Source organism: Aptenodytes patagonicus, chromosome 25, assembly GCF_965638725.1.
Source record: "Aptenodytes patagonicus chromosome 25, bAptPat1.pri.cur, whole genome shotgun sequence".
Classification (NCBI taxonomy): Eukaryota; Metazoa; Chordata; class Aves; order Sphenisciformes; family Spheniscidae; genus Aptenodytes; species Aptenodytes patagonicus.
The window spans coordinates 756,114-778,355 of NC_134973.1; the positions used below are offsets into that span (position 1 = coordinate 756,114).

General features: G+C 44.0%; 1 protein-coding gene and 1 long non-coding RNA gene across 3 annotated transcripts in view; one reads left to right on the forward strand and one right to left on the reverse strand.

Annotated features, from left to right (window-relative positions):
* ELAVL1 (ELAV like RNA binding protein 1) overlaps positions 1–4,352 on the reverse strand; it is a 45,766-nt gene extending 41,414 nt beyond the window's left edge. For both annotated transcript variants that reach the window (XM_076359121.1, XM_076359122.1), the window contains exon 1: positions 4,278–4,352. The gene's annotated coding sequence lies outside the window, so the exon portion shown is untranslated. The remainder of the gene's footprint in view (positions 1–4,277) is intronic.
* A 2,261-nt stretch (positions 4,353–6,613) lies between these two features.
* Positions 6,614–20,379, forward strand: LOC143170768 (uncharacterized). Its single transcript, XR_012997095.1, has 3 exons — positions 6,614–6,734; positions 19,320–19,473; positions 20,330–20,379. It is a non-coding gene; the product is annotated as an uncharacterized LOC143170768 (long non-coding RNA).
* Positions 20,380–22,242: the final 1,863 nt, after the last annotated feature.

A 22,242-nucleotide genomic window follows, 5' to 3' on the forward strand; every position in this document is an offset into this window, starting at 1 on the left:
CAAAGGTCACTTAAAAAAAAAGTTCGCCTTTAGACAGGAAGATTCTTTTATACTGAAACTCTAAGTAACATTGTACATGTACATTCCTTCCACACTAATGTTTAAGTTCTGTTTGTAAATCTGGCGACAAAATAGATCCTTTCTGCTTGCCAGTCCTTCAGATTTTTCAGAGTTAATAGATCTCATTTTTTTATTGATTCCTCTCCCCCTTTGCGAACCTGGAATGAAGACACTGCCCTTTTTCTTTTTAGCTTGACTAAATTTAAGATTCCAATATTTTTGTCGGTTCTGACAATCAAAATATCTCTGCACCAGAACTGGTTATTACTAAAATCTACTACTGCATTTCAACAAACTATTTCCATATGCTAAATCAATGATTTCTAGTACAACGTATTTTAAGCTCAGGTTTTTTTGTTTTGTTTTATAACATTGGGCATAAACTTAGTTTTAAGCATATTACTAGTCTAACAAATCTTAACTGTCATAATTTTAATATTTTAACAAAGTAGTTTTACATATTCTTTAACAATCAGATTTGTCTATAAAGCCTTTAAATGCTTCTCTTAGTTGTTTTTATTCATGTCCATATAATGACATCATCAAAGTAAATGTTTTTGTCAATGCTTATATTGCCATTCAGAGGCAGAAGTATTTGAGGCCAAAAAATAAGCTGCATTCTTCAGAGGAACGACCTCATTTTTTCATCAGTCTGATGAACTATACTCAATTCACAGGAACAAAATTAATCATAGTTAGGATGCTGTCAGAAATCAGATACAGACTGGCCATAATTACCATCCACTGCTGCTTCAACATGGAGGGGAGGATCAGGGCCTCCCGACATCATCTCTGCTTGGTATGTATGAACAAGGGCCAATTGGAAACTGTGCAGCTAAGATACTAAACATCTGCAGCTCGATCTGAGATTTCCCCATCTTTCAAGGTTAATTGTTAGCCTTGACAGAGAGAGTAGGCTACAGTGCTCTGCTCAGAGCTTCACGTCAACACCTTCCACAGTTGTTTTGTCCCTGGGTCAAAGATGCTGACAGTTAACATAACAGAGTTCTTAAGCAGAGAAGAGACAGCTGGACAACTTTTTGCAGCTGAGACTACCTCACCTTCTGCACTAGCATTTTAAGAGGGACAGGTTTACGAATAGACAGATATTAAAAAAAAGAAAGACATTATTATCTTCCTTGTTCTAGACAGCGTCAGACTGTCCCGCAATTGCCTCTGGCAATTTTTTCACCTACAAAAAAACATCTGGAGACAAAGAACTATGCTGCGGGGGAACAACTCCTTTCCTACGCACACGACACTTGCACTAGGTGAGAAGCGGACATAAGAACTACAGATTCCAGACACATTCTGACAACAGCTGCCCCGCACATTGATCCATCCTTGGATGAGCAGCTGGTACTTTCACTTTGATGGGACAGGAAGGCAAGTGAAGTTAACAGGAGGAGACAGCATCCAACTCGTTCACCAGCACAAAACAAGTAGCTGGAAATCCACCTCTGAAGGCTTGATAAGACACCACAACTTGCTACTGCACTCCTACAAGGAGGCCACGGAAGCAGTAGGCGAGAGGAAAATTATACTTTATACTTACTACACCACTGCTACTAATATTTTAAAAAAGCAGCAAAAACACGCACACGAAGAACGTCTCTGCCTTCTCAGCACAGCTTATTTCCACCCTACCCCCCCAAAAAAAACCCAAACCCAAAAAGAAACTTAAAATCTATTTTCGCATACATCACCTACATATAACAACGTTGTATAATCAAATGGATCATTTAGGCCAGCAGTTTGAAGCTTGCAGGTGCCTAGATCACAGAACTGCACATCAAAAAGGAGAAGTGCCCTGATCAATTTCCAAGAGAAGGCAAAATTTAACACCTCTCATTTGCTGAACTATGTCACTCTTCCTAAATGCTTAAATTGGCGGGAATCTCCTGCAGCTGCCTCCCATGCTTTTTCTAAAGTACTTGGAAGTGCAAAAAGAACAGCTTCTCTAAACATCTTTTTGAAGTCTGCAAATACAAGAAGCTTGAGTTTTCTGTAACTAAAAGTGGATAACCTACCTGTGAAGGTGGTAGACAAGACGTAGTCAGTGCAACATCTAATAACATTTTACTGTAATCAGTTCACAGAGGGCTTGTAACAAATAAGCAAGAAACAAGACAGAGGACCAAAGCTTCAGGAAAGCAAGCAGGCAGGATGGCACAACAGCTTAAAGAAATAGATTCTGAAAGTAAAATGACAGGTCTCTGACAGGTCAAGACAGGGAGGGTTTTCTCCAGAAAGAAAAAAAGTGACAGAACATGCAAGAACCAGCAAACAGAAAATAGAGTGCTTTAATTAGGAGCATACAGCACATTTTGTGGTAAGCTGCTGTCAGCACTAGACACCGGCCACATTCAACAGACAATTAAGTTAAGAAAGGTGCTATACACAATATTCACATTTACATTTAGACTGTGCTTACTACTACTATTGTTCCCACAAACCTGGCACTGCATAAGACAACTCACATAGGAAAGCATTATAGCCACATTTATCTGGTGCTGCAGAACCACTCACATCAGGGCTAAATAACTAAGGCTATAAACTCACTATACATTATATTTAACAACCATACCAGCTTAAGATGTTGCTGTTCATATTCCAGTCAAGCCAAGGGGAGAGCCTACTGCAAGCGCAGGTCGTAGTTCTATAACTCAGGACTGCTGACCGCTTTGAATCATGAAACCACAGACTCATTTGCATCATTATACAAATACAGTTATCATTATACAAATACAGTTACACTGCTTCAGAACAAAAACTAGGACAGTCACAGAGTAACGTATCATGCTGCATAGACTTACAAGCTCAGGAATCTAGACTTTACTATCTATCATACAACACAGACATAACCCAACAGTCAACAGAAACTTAAGAAATCATATCAACCATATGGGCTTGATAAAGCCTATGGAACATACGCACCGCCCCAGTTTTAAAGAGAGGTACACAAGTCAGAGAACTCTGTTCACACACATCTAGAAAGAAAAGTGGTTAAAACATGAGTACTGGGGAACAGCAGGCTGGTAAAGAGGCAAGAGCTGAGCGATATGAGCAGTCAACATCCACATTCAGGGCGAAAAAGGAACAGAAATACAGAGACCACAAAAAGTGATCAAATGTCAACAACAAGCATTAATAAAGGGAATGAATCTCTACCCTTCCGATTTCTTTCCTCCTTTATTTTCCACAGATGCCTCATTAAGTGGTTCACAGGATCCCAGTGCAAGTCCTTCATGCAACAAAACATGCTTCCCTTCTCAGCAAGTCTCAGACACAAGCCTGAGATAATGTCCAACAGATAATGCTATTTGACTACCCAGCATTACAGAATATGGTAGCCAGCACACGCTTCCACACAACTGTTCCACCAAAGCTCCGCTGCCCTTTCTCCAGGCTACCTCTACACACGTTCCTTTCACGCACATTCTTCCACTGAATGGCCCCCTAATACATTCTCGCCTCTCCCAATCACTAAAAAAGGGTAAGCGCTCTGCTTTGAAAAGCCTCCCACGAGTACTAACAATAGTGGACTGCTACTTCAGTCGTGATTTCTTCCGGCCAAAAGCACTTAGCACAGCACTACTTAACCCTGTTCCTAGCCGGCCCAAATTAGCATTAATATTAACACGTATTGTCCACATTAGGAAGCCCACCCTCAGATACTGCCAGTCAATAAAGATGCACCAGTCTTAACGAAGGTGGGAGATTTAAAAACTGTGTCCGTGCAAACACAGGCAAAATAAATATGAAAGGCAACGCCACTAACCAGAAGAAAGGCTCCAAGATAAGGCACAGACCCGGGCAGCGCATCTGCCGCCCAGGGCCGGCCCCCCCCGCAGCAGCCCCAGGCAGCGAGACCCACGGCCTTCTCGCCCACGAGCGCGGAGGCCTCGGGCCCCTCCCCCACCGGCCGTGCCCCATCCACCTCACGCAGGCCCTCGCAGCCCCCCACGCTGCGGGCCCGCCTCCGGCCCGCAGGCCGCAGCCCCGGCTCGCCGCCCGGCCGCCCCGGGCCCGCGCTCCCCCTCCGGCCGGCCCCTCCCCCCCGCAGGCCCCAGCTTTCCTCCCGCGGGCCCAGGCCTCGGCCTCGCTGGCGCGGCCCTCGCCGCCCGCTCCTGCCCGCGCCGGCCTCGCGGGAGCCGGCGGGAGCCGCCGGGGGCTCCGCGGGCGCCGCCCCGCAGCCCGCGGCGGCCCAGCCTCACCTGTCGCCGGCTCGGCAGGGCCTGGGCAGCGGGAGGCTAACGGCTCCGCAGCGCGCACAACAAGCCGCTCGCAGCGCCGCCGGCCACGCCCCCGCCCCGCCCGCCGAGCCCCGTTGGCTGTCGCGCGCACGTGTCCCGCGCCCCGTTGGCCCGGCGGCCCGTCCGTCAATCGCCGGCCGGGGGAGGCCTCTCGCGGCGCGCCGGCGGTCTGGCGCGGGGAGCGGGGCCCTGCGCGCCGCCCCTGGGCCCGCGGCCTCCGCCCGAGCCCGCCCGGGCGCGGGGCAGGCGTGGTGGCGAGGGAATCGCCTTCGCCCCCGCTGCCGGCAGCGAGGCCGGGGGGTCTCCGGGCAGCTTCTGCGGGTGAGCAGGGGGCCTGCAGCGGCCCGCTTCGTCAGTGGGCCTGAGGGGAGCTCCCGGAGAGGCGTTTGGTGGAGGGTGCGGGAAGGAGGCAGGCAGCGTGACCAGAGCGATCCCCACCGGGACGGCTCAGGGCTTCAGAAGCGGCCAGGAGCAGAGCCGGTGCTCTCCCAGCCTCGGCCTGCTCCGCTGGGGCCTGCTGAAGCCGTAGGAAGGAGCTAGGAGGAGAACGTGGGTCTTGTCTCCATTGCTCCCTGTGCGCAAGTCGATCCATACTGCTCTTGTGGAAGGAGAAATGCAAGTTTTTCCCTGTAGCAAAAGTTAGACTTGAATAGAAGGTGTAGCAGGACAGCCCCAGGCTCTGGGGTGTTTGTGGTCAGTGCCTCCCCATTAGCTGGAGTCTTCTCGTTCCATGGGTGTCGAGTGCCAGCCCTAGCTCAGGCAAATAGGGGAACCTCCCTGAGCAACAATACAAAAGAATGCTTGTGACTGGTTGAGAGATTAAATTGTTCCTCTGTAAATGAGGTGCAAGTGACGATCTGCAGGAGAAGCTATGGTGGTCAGCTCTTTCTATGCTCTAAGAAGTCCTTCGGCAATGACCTTAAGGGACCTGCTGGTCAAGAGTTTTCTTTCTGTCCACTGCCAGCAATTTTTGGGGAGGCAAGGGCATCCCTTTACATCTGAACCTATTTCCACTGCACAGGATGAGTCTGTGACTAAAATTCCACTAGTCTGTCATTAACACGGTGTTCTGCAATAATACCCATGGTACAAAGCAGTACGTTGAGTGTGTGATACCTGTAAGCTTGCAAGTCTGTAAATCCTGTATACCTGTCAAGATATTCAACTCGGGCCAAAAATTCAGAATATTGCTGCATTAAAATGTGTGATGCTATTTTTCATTCACAGACAACTCATAATTTGAGTTTTACTTAGTTGAGTAACGTAACTGAGAATCAAATTAATGCACCTTTCTCTAGACTAGAACAGTGAGATCTTACCTGAAGGATAGGAACTTGAAATACAGCAGCAAAACCATATATAGAAGTATGCGTTCTTTGCCATTTCCTTGCACACGTGTGTGGAAATACTCTGTACATAGTAATAATTACACTGGAACACATGGAAAATCACACAATGAAAATGCAAATATCTTTCCTCTACCTATCTTGACGTGGCCTCTGGCAAGGCCTTGTATAGTAAATTCCCAACATTGTTGCACTGATGGTATCTGGTTTATCTGCCCAGAAACCCATTTCAGAAACCCCTTCAAGTGGTCCTGTTATACTGGGCCATTATGTACCGGCTCCTGATCTTGTATACGTTATGACCAGGAACAGCCCAGCCTCTGCCGTAGTCCGAAGGGCACAGTATCAAAGAAAACGTAATGGTCAGCATCATTAAACGAAGAGTCCATCGAGGAGGTTAACGATTAAGAGAGATGTTAAAAACTTTGCCGTTTTCTTTTTTTCTTTATCATAGCTTTCAGTGCCAGATGGGGAATCCTCACATGTAAACTCCAAGCCTGACAGGTCTGGAAATATCCTTCAAGGCCTCATAAAACATTAAAGATGTTTGTGCATCTGTTATTTGCTCATGCTGCTATGTATGCCAGCCACAATATCACAATTTTGTCACTCCCATCAATGGCAGCTTTCTGTTACTGCAAATTTTGTATTTTTCTTATATCATTCAGGTTTTAATTAAGCAATCCCATTCTTGGGCCTAAGATGAGTCTCAGATCTCCAAAAATTGAGGCCATGGGCACAAGACAACGCTGCACAGAGCTTTGATGCCTTTATCTTGTAACAGCACATTTGCAATCTCATCATTTCATTTATCACCATAAACACTATGTTATTTAAAACTGTGATGGCAATTAGAAGGTATTATCCTATTAGACTGTATGTCAGTGTTTAAAGGAACAATCTCATTTTGCTGAAATATATTCATTCTCTGTTGGCAGTGTTTCAGTTCAATATGAAAACACATCCGTCTGAAGGTTTCATGATAATGTGGAGTTTTAGAAACGTGAAGCTAGGTCTCCCGGTGAAATCATTTTACAATGATGCAACATAAATGGCATCAGGCTCTTCACAGGTATGTTGAGTCATGCTATTTCTTCAGGTATGTCGAAACAAGAAAATGAAGTGTGAATTACTGAAGTGGTTGCCACGAGGACAAATGATTATAACCAGCCGTGAATAAACATCAGCTAGAAACTTCAGGTTACAAAAGGAGGGAGATTGTTGCAGAGCTTTCTAACAGCAGAAATGCGACACAAACGGTAGGAATGCTTTAGGAGCCCGTCTGAACGCTCTCCTGGTTTAAAAGCAGCGAGCAGCAGCTGCGGGAGGGAGGTATCGGAGCAGCAGCAGCCACCCCCCGGGCACGCTCGCACCCCGGCAATGCCAGGCTTCCTCAGCTGCCAGGTGGCTCCAGGCTCCGACAGCCTCTTCTGTGAGCCTCCGGACAGCAGCTCTATTAATAAATTTCCCTATTTTTATGTCGTTTCCGTTGTTATCAAAACCCACTACTTTCGTAACAACGGTTTATCGTTCCCGGGGCTGCAGGACGGGTCTCTTGGAGCAACTCCCCGTCCCTCTCCGGGGCTCACCTAAAATGGCGGCCAGGAGCTGCCAGAGCCCCGGGGCAGGTAACGGCGGGGCGGGGCCGGCCCAGGGGGCGGGGTGGAGCTAGTCCCCACCCCGCCCCCCGGCGATCCCGACCCCGCCCCCCGGCGATCCCGACTCCGCCTCGCTCCCTGCGCGCCCTCGGGGTGGATGAAATGGCGGCTGTGGCCCTCTCGAGGCTGTATTGTGCTCGCAGGCGACTTGGCCTTGCCGTCCTGCCTCTGGGGCAGTCCCGCCCGGGAGTTGGTGTGGCTGCCCTGTCCCTGGGGGTCTGCCTTGCTGTCTTGTATAGGGGCCTCTTTTCCTTCGTGGGGGGCCGTACTGCAGGTGCTGGAGTGTCCTGAGGAGCTCCTACTTCCCTGGTTTTCTGCTCTTAAGTATATTGCTTCCTGAAAGGTGTCCTGGCTCCTGTACAGCCTTCCCTCCCTGGCCTCCTCAGTGTCTTTATTTCTGTCCCTCCTTTAGGGTCTCACGTTGCTCTCTGATTGCTTCTTGACCCTAAGAGACCACCTTCTTCACCCTCTCCTGTGGCTTTCTCTCCTCAGGGTCTCAGCTGGACTTCCCTTATGTTCTGGCTCCCCCCAGCCTCTTTCAATAAATGCCCTGGCATTGCTCCAAGACTTTGCTTACCTAACGCACCCGTTTGCTCATCTTTTGGTTTGTGGCTCCATACCATGATCTCATTAGCCAGACTTGAGGGCTCCTGTATTGCTCCACTGTCGGCATCCTTCTGAATAACTTTCTGGTTTTCCTTTTCTTGGAGTTTCCTTATGCTCGCCTCACTCTTTCTGGTATTCAGTCCTTGGTGCTTTTGTCTTTTACTTGAAGGTAATTTCCTCCCCAGAGATCTGGTCTGATAATATCCGCTTGTTTGGAGTGTTTTGTCCTCTTCAGAAGCACCTTCTTCTCTTGGTCATTTGCAGAAGGATGGAGTCATACTTGGTATTTCACTTCCATGGGAGTTACCTTCCTTGTGGTTAGTTGTAACCGCTCTTTTTTGTTCTGCCTGTGCTGCCATTTCACTTGTGAGGTGAATTATGTCACCTGGGGCATGTTTGTCTCTTGCGCTGCAGTAAGATCACTCCCATTTAAATTTTCAGTGAATTGTAGAACTTCTCTGGCCTTTCTCAGGTCAATGCAGAAAACAGTGGAAATTGCTGTGCTGAGCTTTGAAGCAGAGTGAGCCTCTTCAGTCAATAGTGGGTGTGTTGGCTCGTGAACATGTTGGTTCAGGTTTCTCTGCACCAAGCTTCTCTAATTAAACCAGCCACACTTAATCATTTGTGGACAGATGTGGATAAGTTTTAATTCAATTTAAATCTGCAGTTATTATAAGCCATTATTGAAGCTGATTTTTCTCTTACCCTTTCTTTGATTTCCCTTTTCCTTTATTAATAGCCTTTGTAAGTGTTCCCCCCCATATTTGTTGTGCAGCAGTCACACTATCTATTAGCCTAGTTTCTGAAATTGCCTTCTTTAAAATTTAGTAGTGGGTAAAAGACCTCCACAGTCAAACAGCAAAATGGAACCTTTTCTTGTTGCCAGTAGTCATCTTCATTCCAAGCTCATCATTTATGAAGCTAGTGGTTGTGTGTGGTTTTATACCAGTTGCGAATGGTGTCTATGTAAATTGTTTAACTTGATGTAGTGGTTATTTGTAGCATAGTTCTATTTGTCCAGTAAGCTGTTAATTTTATATTGCAATTAAAATCTAGAAGTTTTGATAACCTTTTTATAATCTTCAATCTTGCTACATATCTCAGACTAAACAGAGAAGCTAATGGCTGGGAAGTGCTTGGGATATTTTGGTTTTGGAATGGTTTGCTTTCATTGCCAGAGGTTTGTGGTTTCTGGAGCATGTATTCTTGATGGTCTTAAATACAGAAAATGTGGCGATATGAACACCATAGTGCCTAAGGAATCTCCCAGGTTTTATGAAGTAATTAGTTTGCTTGAACATTTAAGGCATTCGCGCAAGCCTTAGGTGTCTCTTATTACCACCATGGAAGCCATAAAGCACTACAGAATTATTGCATTACCAGACTTTGAGTGTCTTCATACTTCAAGGATGTATTTCAAAATTCTAAGACAGACTTTGTAAAGTCTCGTTATCATTAAAATATACATCATCGCACAATCTTCACAAACTTCACTTACACCAACAAAAAGAATTCCCCGCACCAGGGCTTTATGGAGGAAAACATGACTATACCTAAAAACGTTTGAAAGTTTGAAACATCAAAGCCCTGTTGAGTCTTGTGTTGTAGTAACATGAGTCTGTACAGGTCACCAAAGTTTGGAGAAAGCTTGAGCATCAAATTAGATCAGAATCCTGGCTGAAAAGGATAATGTAATTGTTGTGCTAAGCATACCAGTTTGCAGCAAATAGTGAAGCAACATGTAGTCTTGATCTGTTTTTATCCCCAAATGTGTAGAGTTTTGCATTTTCAAGGTAAGTGCTTTAGGTAATCCTTTGGCTTAATACATTACACAATGAAGTGCAAAATCTGTCTTCAGGGTTTGTCTGTCAGTCAACTGATCAAAGCACCGGCTGATGTGTGGCTATCCAGCAGTATGTCTGACAGTTGTGTTTGGTTTTTTTTTTTCCTGTTTCCAATATTACACTTTGTATATGTTTACATGCTGAACGCTTTTCTGAATAGGTGGGACGTCTAAGGGTATCTACTCACACAGATGCATGTTATTTGTGCCTTTTAAAGGGTTTAACTTCAGAAATTCTAGTCATCTTGTCCTGAGTATCTTGGGTGTTACAACTGTTAGGAGATACATATCATAAGCATAGTAACAACAACCCAAGCCCTGTCTTTCAAAAATCCCTCCCAAGAACAGCTTAGAGATGCCGAAAAGCACAGGAGTCAAAACTGGCCTGGGAAAAATTCATACCCAGTTCAAGTTCAGGCATATCAGCCATCATGGTCATGTGTGAGTACTCAGTCAGGTATGACTGAAACCAATTCAGAATGGCCCCAGGCATATCAAGCATGGCCTTCAGATGATATCATTACATCCCAGTATTGATATTGAAAGGTCTCTTCCTATCCTCCCTCCCTCAACCCTGCTGAATTTGCTGGAGCATGTGTACATTTAAGCTGTCTTACATGACTTGGTAGTTAGTTGTCCTGTAACTAATGCATCCCAACAAAGAGGAAGTCAGGCAAAAACGCCAGGAGGCCTGCATGGATGAACAAGGAGCTCCTGGACAAACTCAAACACAAAAAGGAAGCCTACAGAGGGTGGAAGCAAGGACAGGTAGCCTGGGAGGAATACAGAGAAATTGTCCGAGCAGCCAGGGATCAGGTTAGGAAAGCTAAAGCCCTGATAGAATTAAATCTGGCCAGGGACGTCAAGGGCAACATGAAAAGATTCTATAGGTACGTCGGGGATAAAAGAAAGATGAAGGAAAATGTGGCCCCTCTCCGGAACGAAACGGGAGACCTGGTTACCTGGGACATGGAGAAGGCGGAGGTACTCAATGACTTTTTTTGCCTCCGTCTTCACCGGCCAGTGCTCAAGCCTCACTGCCCAAGCCACAGAAGGCAAAGGCGGGGACTGGGAGAAAGAAGAGCCGCCCACTGTGGGAGAACATCAGGTTCGAGACCATCTAAGGCACCTGAAGGTGTACAAGTCCATGGGACCCGATGAGATCCATTTGCGGGGTCCTGAAGGAACTGGCAGATGAAGTTGCTAAGCCGCTATCCATCGTATTTGAGAAGTCACGGCAGTCCGGTGAAGTTCCCACTGACTGGAAAAGGGGAAACATAACCCCCATTTTTAAAAAGGGAAAAAAGGAAGACCTGGGGAACTACAGGTCAGTCAGTCTCACCTCTGTGCCTGGGAAGATCATGGAACAGATCCTCCTGGAAGCTCTGCTAAGGCACATGGAGGACAGGGAGGTGATTCGAGACAGCCAGCATGGCTTCACCAAGGGCAAGTCCTGCCTGACTGACCTAGTGGCCTTCTATGATGGAGAGACTGCATCAGTGGACATGGGAAGGGCTACAGATGTTGTCTATCTGCACCTCTGTGAGGCCTTTGACACGGTCCCCCACAACATCCTTCTCTCTAAACTGGAGAGGGATGGATTTGATGGGTGGACTGTCCGGTGGGTGAGGATTTGGTTAGATGGTCGCATCCAGAGGGTAGTGGTCAATGGCTCAATGTCCAGATGGAGATTGGTGACAAGTGGCGTCCCGCAGGGGTCCGTATTGAGACCGGTACTGATTAATATCTTCATCAATGACATAGACAATGGGATCAAGTTGCACCCTCAGCAAGTTTGCAGATGACACCAAGCTGAGTGGTGCGGTCGACACTCCAGAGGGACGGGATGCCATCCAGAGGGACCTGGACAAGCTGGAGAAGTGGGCCTGTGTGAACCTCATGAGGTTTAACAAGGCCAAGTGCAAGGTCCTGCACCTGGGTTGGGGCAACCCCCAGTATCAATCCAGGCTGGGGGATGAAGGGATGGAGAGCAGCCCTGCCAAGAAGGACTTGGGGTACTGGTGGACGAAAAGCTGGACATGAGCCGGCAATGTGCGCTCGCAGCACAGAAGGTCAATTGTCTCCTGGGCTGCATCCAAAGCAGCGTGGCCAGCAGGTCGAGGGAGGGGATTCTGCCCCTCTGCTCTGACCTGGCGAGACCCCACCTGGAGTAGTGTGTCCAGCTCTGGAGCCCTCAGCACAAGACAGACATGGACCTGTTGGAGCAGGTCCAGAGGAGGGCCACAAAAATCATCAGGGGGATGGAACACCCCTCCTATGAATACAGGCTGAGAGAGTTGGGGTTGTTCAGCCTGGAGAAGAGAAGGCTTCGGGGAGACCTTATTGCAGCCTATCAGTACTTCAAGGGGGCTTATAAAAAAGATGGTGGCAAACTTTTTAGCAGGGCCTGTTGTGACAGGACAAGGGGGAATGGCTTTAAACTAAAGGGGGGTAGATTTAGACTAGATATAAGGAAGAAATTTTTTACTCTGAGGATGGTGAAACACTGTCACAGGTTGCCCAGAGAGGTGGTGGATGCCCCATCCCTGGAACCATTCCAGGTCAGGTTGGATGGGGCTCTGAGCGACCTGATCTAGTTGAAGATGTCCCTGCCCACGGCAGGGGGGTTGGACTAGATGGCCTTTAGAGGTCCCTTCCAACCCAAACTATTCTGTGATTCTATGAACTATGGTCTGCTGCATTCTAACATGACCTCTCATGTTTTAGTCAAAGTTCAGCAGTAGATGTAGGTGTTACTTCTACTGCCTGTATGATATGGTATGGGAAAAGATTCAGTACAGTCTGAACTGGGTGAGCAGTAAGCTGCTAAAGAAAGTAAGTCTCTCTCCTGTGAAATCATGATGCTTTAGGATCTGATAGCAATAAAGAATATTTCTTTTCCCTACTCTATGGGTTAAGTTTGTGCACCCGGTGCTTTTTATATTTGCTAGTTAACTACCTCTAAGATAATACTCTAAAACATCTTTTAAGAACAGTACTGTGTGTAAAAAAAAAAAAAAAAAAAAAAAAAAAAAGCCAATGTGACTAAATAATTTCTCTTTGATAAAGGTTACAAGATGTTCACCTATGCATTACTTCATTTTTTTTTTAAAGCGTTCACCTGCTCTCTAGAAGATGCCTGCACTTCAAAGTTTTGGTTTATTTGAAGAGCTAGATCTGATAATAAACTTAAGTCAAGGCCATGATGTAGATTCAGCTTTCTTTTTGAATGGCAACGTGCTGCTTCTGGTGAGGATGGGAAGGTGTTAGGTTTTTAAGACTTATGGCATGATGCTTTTGAGTTTATGAATTTTTGAGTGTATGAATTCTTCAGTATCTTTTGAAGTCTCTTTACAAGGCATGATGACTCTTGTTTCTGTCTTCAAGGCTCTTCTCACTGAATGGAAACTAATGCTTGTAATTATTAAAGTAATACTAGTACCGAATTTTAAAATGTTTCAGTTTAAATGTAAGCTATTGCCAGTGACTTTCCATTTTAATTGTTTCTGAAGTTGGAAAAAGTAACGTTGTTACCATAGCCTCACCTATGCAGTTAAAAAAATAAGCGTGAAAACAAGTGGCATTATAAACTATTAAAAAAAAAAAAAATCTTTGCAAATGTTGACTTTTTGAAAATAAAAGCTCTAATTATTTGGATGTTGAGGTGAACCATGGCTTCAGAATATATGCACAAGCAATGGAGGTATAGCAAGAGGAGTTATGCTCTAATGGTTTTCTACCTTCCTTGGTAAGGAGAGAAAGCGTATGATCTGATAAAGGCTTATAGAGCAAGATCAGTTTTCTTCATGCAATTGAACAGTGTCATTTTAGGGAACTTGTTCTGTTAGCTGTTACTAGTAATCAACCTTACTATTTTTTCTCCCTTCAGTTTTGGATCTCTGTGGCATAAGCTTCCCCACTGCAATAAACTAACTTATCTGCATTGTATGGCTCACGCTTTAATTTAAATCTAACAGCAAACTAAAACTTCTGAATACAGAAATAGGGTTGTAAGCTAATGGCTTAAGGATATAAGGAGAGGTAATTTATTAGCTTTCTAAATCAGGTCTGCAATAAAACTTGCAAGGTAGAAACTGAAGGGTTATATTTTCTTTCAGGAGAGATCAGCGTTGGCTATGGTAGCTCATGGGGCCTGAGCTACTGCTGTTTTGTCCACATAGACAAAAGAGCAGCTTTTTTGTGATTGAAATGATGATTTTGTGATACAAAAGTTCAGCGTTCAATTGTTAACTTACAGCATACTAAGTAAGAGAACACTGTTGGGCTTATCACACTGGGCAGAAGCCCTTTAGCAATTTAAGTAACACTAATCCTTAATTACTAGGAAACCAACAGCTATTTGTTTATTGATTGGCATTTTCTGGCTAGTTTGTGTGACTTTTATCTTAGTTCCACGTCTAATCAGTCGTGGCCTTAATTTTATATCATGAACTTGAACTGCATTAGTCAGTCTTCATAAGCTGACTGGCCTGTAGGGTGATACTAAAATGTGGTATTAGTAAATTCTATGCATGGAAACTGGGTCTGTTAAATAAAACTTTTTCTTACTTGTTTCTTTTTTAAAGCACTCGGCCATCTACAGTTTGATCACATCCCATCAGTGGAGCGAGCTGTACCGTAGAGCAAACTCCCACATGGGCATCTCCTACAGCGTGGGCTGTCAGGCCAGTTGAACTGTCGCCTCTGGACCGTGTCAGGCGCAGTCGGGGCAGGGCTGCGGTCATGCCTGTCAGCAGTAGGAACTTATTCCCCAGCCTGTCCTAACACCAAACGTTCAGGAAGCGGACACGGATTAATATCTGGGGAGGTTTTAGCTGGCAACCTATATTGATGGTATTTGCTTATGCTAATTGCACGGTCAATGCACAGTAATGATTAAGATTCTTTGTGATCTGTGTGTTTAGTCTTTAATTGAAAAGACTCAGTTGTCACTACCTTCAGTTTTCTTCATGCCTACACAGTTCATTTAGGCATTCAAATATGGATTTTGGGTGATGGGATGATGAAAAGAAAACCCAATTCTGGAGCTTCCTCTGCCACACAACAGTTTAACAGAACTTAGATTTTACTGCTGAATATTCCTCTTCAGGTAACTCTGGAAGTAATAGGCAGTGCATCAGGACTAATAAATCTGAGCGTTTGGTCTAAGCTATGGCAAGTAATTCTCCGGGACTCCTGACAGAGAATGCCTCGCCAGCAGCACTGCATCTTGGGCAGTGGCTACGTGGCATGTGTGCATACAGAATTATGGTTATGTTTCTGAGCTTTCACCAACTACATTTATTTCCTGGATTAGAGTCAGGATTTTTGATCATTTTAGGAGAAATTGGTTCCAGTCACCTGTGGCTATTAGTCTGCCTGATAGAGCAGATAAAATAGACCTGTCGACCATAAGGACTCAGACTGCATCAGGAAAAAAGGGATGTGGCTTGTAGGCAGTGAGGGCTCCGAGTGAATTAAATTAGGAATTTCCTGTTTTGGCACAGTATCAAGTTATGAAGATTTTGCAGGGTTTTATTATTCATAGTAGAAGTGTCAGTTTTGGAATGTATTGAACTAACCGCTGTGATTTATCAACAGCAACGATTACTACGTCCCAAGAGGTTACTTATCTCTGGCCGTCAGAGCTTGTTTTGCTTGCATGTTTGTTCTTTGACTCTGTGCTGTATTTAATTTTGAGACTTAGGTCGAATTTGTAGGCCTGCTCCTTAAAGGGAGCTTTTTTGTAACTGTAAAATGAGCATGTATAACACAGAAATTCAGACTAAAATCATATAATCTCTGCGGTACTGTTTCTGCAGTGTTTGTCAGAATCATTTTATTGTTCCTTGCTTGCCGAGACTGCTACCAGAGAGCAAAGTGCGGCTGCTAATCAGCATTTCCTAGGGACATTGTCTCAGTAGAGTATTCTGTTCTCATGCTTTAAAGATAATGAAGTGAGTCATTGTCTTTACATCTCATGTGATTTATTATAGACATACATCTCTAATGCTTTCCGAGGAAAGGAAAAAAAAAAAACCCCAACAAACAGATCTTTTGTTCAGACTTGTGGCTTTGAACTACTAGGCTGGTTGGGAGTTTGCTTAACTAGGGAGTTGCTTTGATTTACTTTTTTAATCTATGTACTGAGAACACTTCAGCAGACAATGGAGCTCATGGGAGCTTTTTGATTATTTATTTTTATAGGTATACTTCTGCTTTGGTGTCAAGGATGAATAGATTCATCAGCACCTTTTAGTCTGTGTGGATACGTCAATGTTTTATTCTCCTACTGAAAAAGTGAGGCTTATCTGCACTGGGTGCAGATTGGTAGCTCTTATAAAGGAGTAGATTTGACATCTTGAAGAAAAAAATGTCAACTTGTGAAGCTTTGGGAGTGTAGAAAACTTCCTAGACTGACCATCAATAGAAACTGTGCAGTAAGATCTCCAATCCATTCTGTCATTAGCATTTGATATACTTATTTATGACCTAGTTCATCTTTTGTCATGAAGATGGCAAGGTGGAGTTATGACAAGAAGTAAAATAAAAGGAAAATACAGTTTAGACATTTGTCCGGACCCAAAGGATGTATTTGTAGGGGCAAGTGTCAAATTACTGCCAAGTGCAGGATAGCTTGTTTGAAGGAGGAAGGAGCCCTGTGAGCTGCCGAGGCGCTTGAGTCAAATGTAGACACACTCGTGCTTGAGCAGAAAATACTGATAATCCTTTCTAGACGCTCCATGGTAACAGAAGTGACGAGCTGTTCTGCGGAGGACAGGGGGAGAACAGGACAGTTATCCACCTCCCATAATAAACAAGTTTCTCAATTATAAGCCCTCCTTGCCCACAGTGGCAACTCTTTTGCTGGTCCATGTTTAATACCAGTGATAGTAAGTCTGTAGATCTGATGACCTAAACATAACTGCCTTTTTTTATTCTTACTCCAAACGAAGATTGTCAGTAGGCTTTGTAAGCTAGAAATGTTACGGCTTTTAGTTGTTTGAAATGCTGCATGTGCCTGCTATAGTATAGATGAGGGTGAGAATTATGGGGGCCACCAGATTGGCTCTTGGAATAAACTCCATGGCTCATACAGGGAGAAGTCCCTTCTGATTCTGAAGACTGTGCAACTCCCATAGTTTTCATGGACCGTTAGGAAAACAGAATTGTATGTATTTTTTTTCTCCGAATACCTGTATCACTTACAGTTCTGTAATAAGTACGATAATGATTGAATCTTAGTTTCCTGGCTGTAGGAGATGCTGGGATCCAGTGCACAACTGGCTCTATGCATTAATGTCAGTTAGAACTGCAGTGAAATTTGGAATGAATCGGTTGGAGATGAAGAGATTTGGGGTTTTTCTGGTTGGTTGTATGTTGAAATTCCTCTCTTGTGTGAGGAGATGTTTTCTGCCAGATTATAGCAGATTATGCTGGCAGTATAGTGTGGCAGGAGTCATGCAATGTGTTTTTAAACTTTGCAGAGTGAAGTGTGGGTCAGTATATTCATTGTCTGAAAAAAAAGATGAGCAGTGAGGCGATATAATCTAATGTTATGTAGGGCAGAACATGAGGAATTATAGGAAGACTTCATGCATGACTGAATAGTTAATGTACAAAAGTAAAACTTGGGGGGAAAACTGTCCTAGCTTTTCCACAATATAAGGAGCTGTGCTGGCTATCACTACTCAGGAGCAAAATTTTGGAGTTTATGATAGTGCTGAGCAGTAGCTTATCAAATCTTAGAGATTAAGAACAAAAATAGAGGACAGAAAACATGATGCTGCTGTTTTGTATAGTGACAGTGGTTTGCCTGTGCTTGGGATACTGATGGCATGCATTTCTCTCCTCCCCTTGTCTTGGAGAGGACACGGTGGGACTTGGGAAGGGCCTGAGTGACCACCTGGTCACCTGGTGACAGGTGGTCAAAAGCAGAGCATAGATTCCATAGCAAGAATGACTGAGCGGGCTGGGACTCTTCAGCCTGGGAGAGGTGATTTAAAGCAGATACTAGATGTTTACAGAATCTGAAGTGGCATGAAGCAGCTGGATAGGAACTGACTGTTTACTGTCTCTTCCAGTACTACACGAGCTCAGGTTTGCAAGTGAAGCTATGAGGAGCTAGCTTCAAAGCAAACCAAAGGAGGTGATGATTCTTGCAATGGGTAATAGATCTGTGGGAGTCTTGCTCAAGGATGCTGTGGCTGCAGAAAGCTAAAGGGGAGAAAAAGGAGGCTGAGCAAGTATTTGGGAGATGTTTTGAGAGTTGCCAAAGGACAAATTATGTCAGGCTTGGGGTATTCTTGGGGCTGACAGTTGAAGCAGAGGGACTTGCAAGGGAGTATTCTGTACTGCCTCTTCCCTCAGTGTTTGCTTATAGGCACCACTGGAGACAGGATACCGCGCTGGATAGACCTGAATGTGCTTATTGACAGGTAGTACCTCTTTGATAGACTTCACACAGTTGCTTTAACACTATTGCATGATTTTCTTCTCTGTGGGCTTCATTTTGCTGAAGTTGTCTCTGCCTTCTGTGTAAGCTGGTCTAGACTCCCTCTGTAGGCAACAGAAAGCTATAGCCAGGGTGAGTTACATTTCGGAGATGCCTATTGCTCTCGGACCACTGGGAACAGGCAGATTTTCTTGATGACTTGTATGTCCTCTGGCTGGTGGCCAACAGCCATTCAGGGTGCTGGAGCATTTGGTTTGATCTGCCACTGGTACGAAGCCTGCAGCCCCTAGGCAGCTCTCAGGATAACTGAATGACTAAAGTAGTTGTTGCATGTTGTACTGGTCTAAGACCCTCAAAGACCCCCATTTCTTGAGGGTTGTACTTTTTTTCCCCTAACACAATGTGTTTTGGTACTTAATAAGTATCTCTGGGTATTGCCATTAATGAATCAGCTTTGACTTTCTAGTGAATTTCAGATAAATGCTTCTAGACTTTAGCATGTTATCTGCTTCTTTTGAATGGTAAGATGTGTTTCTTATTCAACAGTGTTCCAGATCTAGGTATTTCTAGAGAGTCAAAATAAACAAATCTTACTTTTTTTTCCCCCCTCCATTGCAAGAATGTCTGTTTTGAATCAGTATCTGTCATACTTGCCAGAACGTTGGATTTTTTATGTTTTAATGAGGTCTAGTATCTTGCTTTAGAAATTTGCAACATACCCTAATTTTGGGGTGACTCAAACTGAGCACCATTTGGAATTGGAATGGACCTCTCACGGGAATGAATTAAAACTGCCTTCTTGTCCAGAGTTATTGTCAATGATTCCTGCTGTTTGCCCTGCACCTCCAGCTGATCTCCTATAGTAAGCACAATTAGCCTGCTTCCTGCTCCCAAGTCATTCCCTGCCAATACCACGAAAATGTCATTAGGTATTTTTTCTATAAACAATCTAATCATTCACTATTTGAGGCAGACATCAAGAAACTAAGCCTGTGAATTGTCTGCTGTGTCAATCAATGAAAAACAACTATTTTTTTTTTTACTACAGTCTGTTTTATTAATCTTTTTGTTTTTCTGTTGGAATTCTGTATTCAGGATAATTACAGTTATGAACAACAAACATCTGCAAGCAACTATGAGAGCAAGCAGTACCACCAGCCAGCGCCTGCCTACTCAGCTGCAGCATGCTGCCAGGGATTTGTACTGCCCACCAAGCAAGTGCTGCTGGAATCCAGCATCCATGTCTTGTGTATGTATATGTTTTATTTTAAAGTTCTTGCAGTACAGGTAGTTGGTTCTTAAATAAGACACTTAAAAAAAAAAAATAAGGCCACTATTTCCTGTAGTCACGGAAGGAGATGAGCTTCCTGCTCAGAATCTGTTCCTGGAGAAACCTCTCTCTCTACCAAGAGAAAGAGAATAGTTTCTTCAGTATGAAATGACTATTGTGAATTGTACCTTCTTGCTCAAATATGTTTCATATCGGGCATTCAGTTCCCATAAATAGGTTGTATTTAATGCATATTCTGAAACTGTGGAAATAAGAAAGGGGGGAAATGGTTTTAACTCCTTTCTTTTGTGTTTTTGTAACTAGAAAACATGACCCTATACTTCATAATCATGTCTCCAAACAGGATTTACAGTAACTTGAATACATAAGCAATATTTTTCTGTATCTATTTGTTGAGAGAATATGATGATATGAACTGTGGGTTATAAATATTCTTCATTAATTCCTTGAAATTATGCTAGAAAAAGTGATATTTCTGTAGCACTGAATTTGGGGAATCTGAAATGAAACTGTTACAGAATTAGTATTTTACCTTTTTAATGGGTGATGTAGATTAGCTTACTCTATCATTGATTTTTTGGGGGGGGGAGGGGGGACGGGGGGAAGGTTTAAATAGGTACGCTGTTTGAGAGACTCTAAAAACATGTTCCTCGAGATCCTGGACATGTGTATATATTGAAAAACATAGGATAATGAGCAGTATATTTGTAACTAAAATTGCTGGATAACTTTGTCTTGTTGAGGAAGCAAAAAGTGCTAAAAACTGACTCACATTTTGTTAACCCTTATTTTTTTCTTCTGATATTTATTTTAGTAATGGGAAAAGCTTTCTTCTCCACATAAAATGTAAATATTTGGATGATAAATGCAGTTTTCCCTGCCTACCGGAATGAGTATGTGCTGTTTCAAACTTTTCATTGACATAGCTTTGTATTTCTTCACCTGAATTCTTATGATTTTTGTTAGAAAACCTCCTTCTGTTTTAAGAAGAAATTTTTATTGATGTGCTAAACATCTCTTCCCTAACTTAATTTATATGAAAGTTTGGGAATACATCTTCTGGGGTGCCTTCTGTCCTGCAACTGGTTATTGGTGTGTCCATTAATGCCTGGAATCGGGGCCAGCTGCCCCCATGGAGGAGTGTGTGGAACCCACCCAACTGTGAATTCCGCTGTGAGAAACAAAACTTGAGAGGGGATTTGTCCCCTGACCTGTGTTACTGTCTCAGTTTGCTACCTGAATAACAGCTTGCTTTTTATGGTGGAAGAAAATAGAGATCTGTTACTTAGTGATGTTTGCAGAGAGCTATAATGTCTTACGAGACTATACTTAACCAAGAAGTTACCACATCTAAAACTCCTACAGACTTTTTCAGAAGCAAGCATGTGATACGCCTGTTATTGCCTGGCCTCTTTGAACTTCTGTCTACGTTAGTTATGATTCTTAGTCAGTGCCTTACCAAAAACTTAAATGACAAACAGGTTGGGGCAAAAGGGTACTTAGTTCTTCGCATTTTGTGAGGTGACATGCATCTAACCAAGTGCATGTGCCTACAGTATTGTCACCTGTATCTAAACCAGCTACGTTAGGTATGCTCTACAGTCAACAAAAAGCTAATCACGTAGATACGTTTGGCCATATGTAGGTCTTGCAGCCAAGACTGGACTGATTGTATAAGAAGGCTAAAATGAATAGGTTGTGTGTGAGTGCTTACAGTAGTGCAAGGCAGTAAAGGGGAAATTCATCAAACTGTTAGCGCTTGCGAGCTTTTTATGTTGCAGGCTTGAATGTGACTCCAAAGGGAGTTTTTTTGGTTTTAATCTGAGTGTTTCGGGAAATTTTCCATTTATTTTCAGAGGACATTTAGTTTTCTAGTAGAAAAACAGTACCATCATTGAAAGGGAAATGAATATGTTGCCCTGTTTGATTGCAGACTTACCAGGAGCACTTAGAATGACAAAAGCACAAAAAGAAAGACGTTGTTCAGAAGACAGGAAACCAAAGAAACAGGAGCCCCGCAGGATTCAAAACCAGCTTCAATGTGAGCTCTGTGATGTCTCTTGCACAAGAGCAGGTGCATGTGCAGCACATATCCGGGGAGCCATCAGAAGGTGGTATAGGTTTGTAGAGTTATGAACACGACAGAGCTTGCTTATGTTCTAGAAGTGTGTACAGCAAGTAAAAGATCTTTCAGAAACAAGTCTGAAAGAAAAATTGTGATAGAAATATATGCTTTAAGTCAGTTCACTGCAGTGAACGAACTCTTGGGATAACCAGGTGTGATCTGAGCAGAAGTGTGTTGCTCAGCTTTGCTAAATGTCCCTCCCCTAAAATTGTAATCTATGCTGAGAAACCTAGCTGTCCTGGTTTCGGCAGGGATAGAGTTAATTTCCTTTCTAGTAGCTGGTACAGTGTTTTGGATTTAGGATGAGAACAAAGTTGATAACGCACCGATGTTTTAGTTGTTGCTAGGTAGTGCTTACACTAGCCAAGGACTTTTCAGCTTCCCATGCTCTACCGACTGAGCAGGCTGGAGGTGCACAAGAAGCTGGGAGGGGGCACAGCCAAACTGGCCAAAGGGACATTCCATGCCATGTGACGTCATGCTCAGTACATAAACTGGGGAAAGCTGGCCGGGGGGGCCGCTGCTCGGGGACTGGCTGGGCATCGGTCGGCAGGTGGTGAGCAATTGCACTGTGCATCACTTGCTTTGTGTATTATTATTAT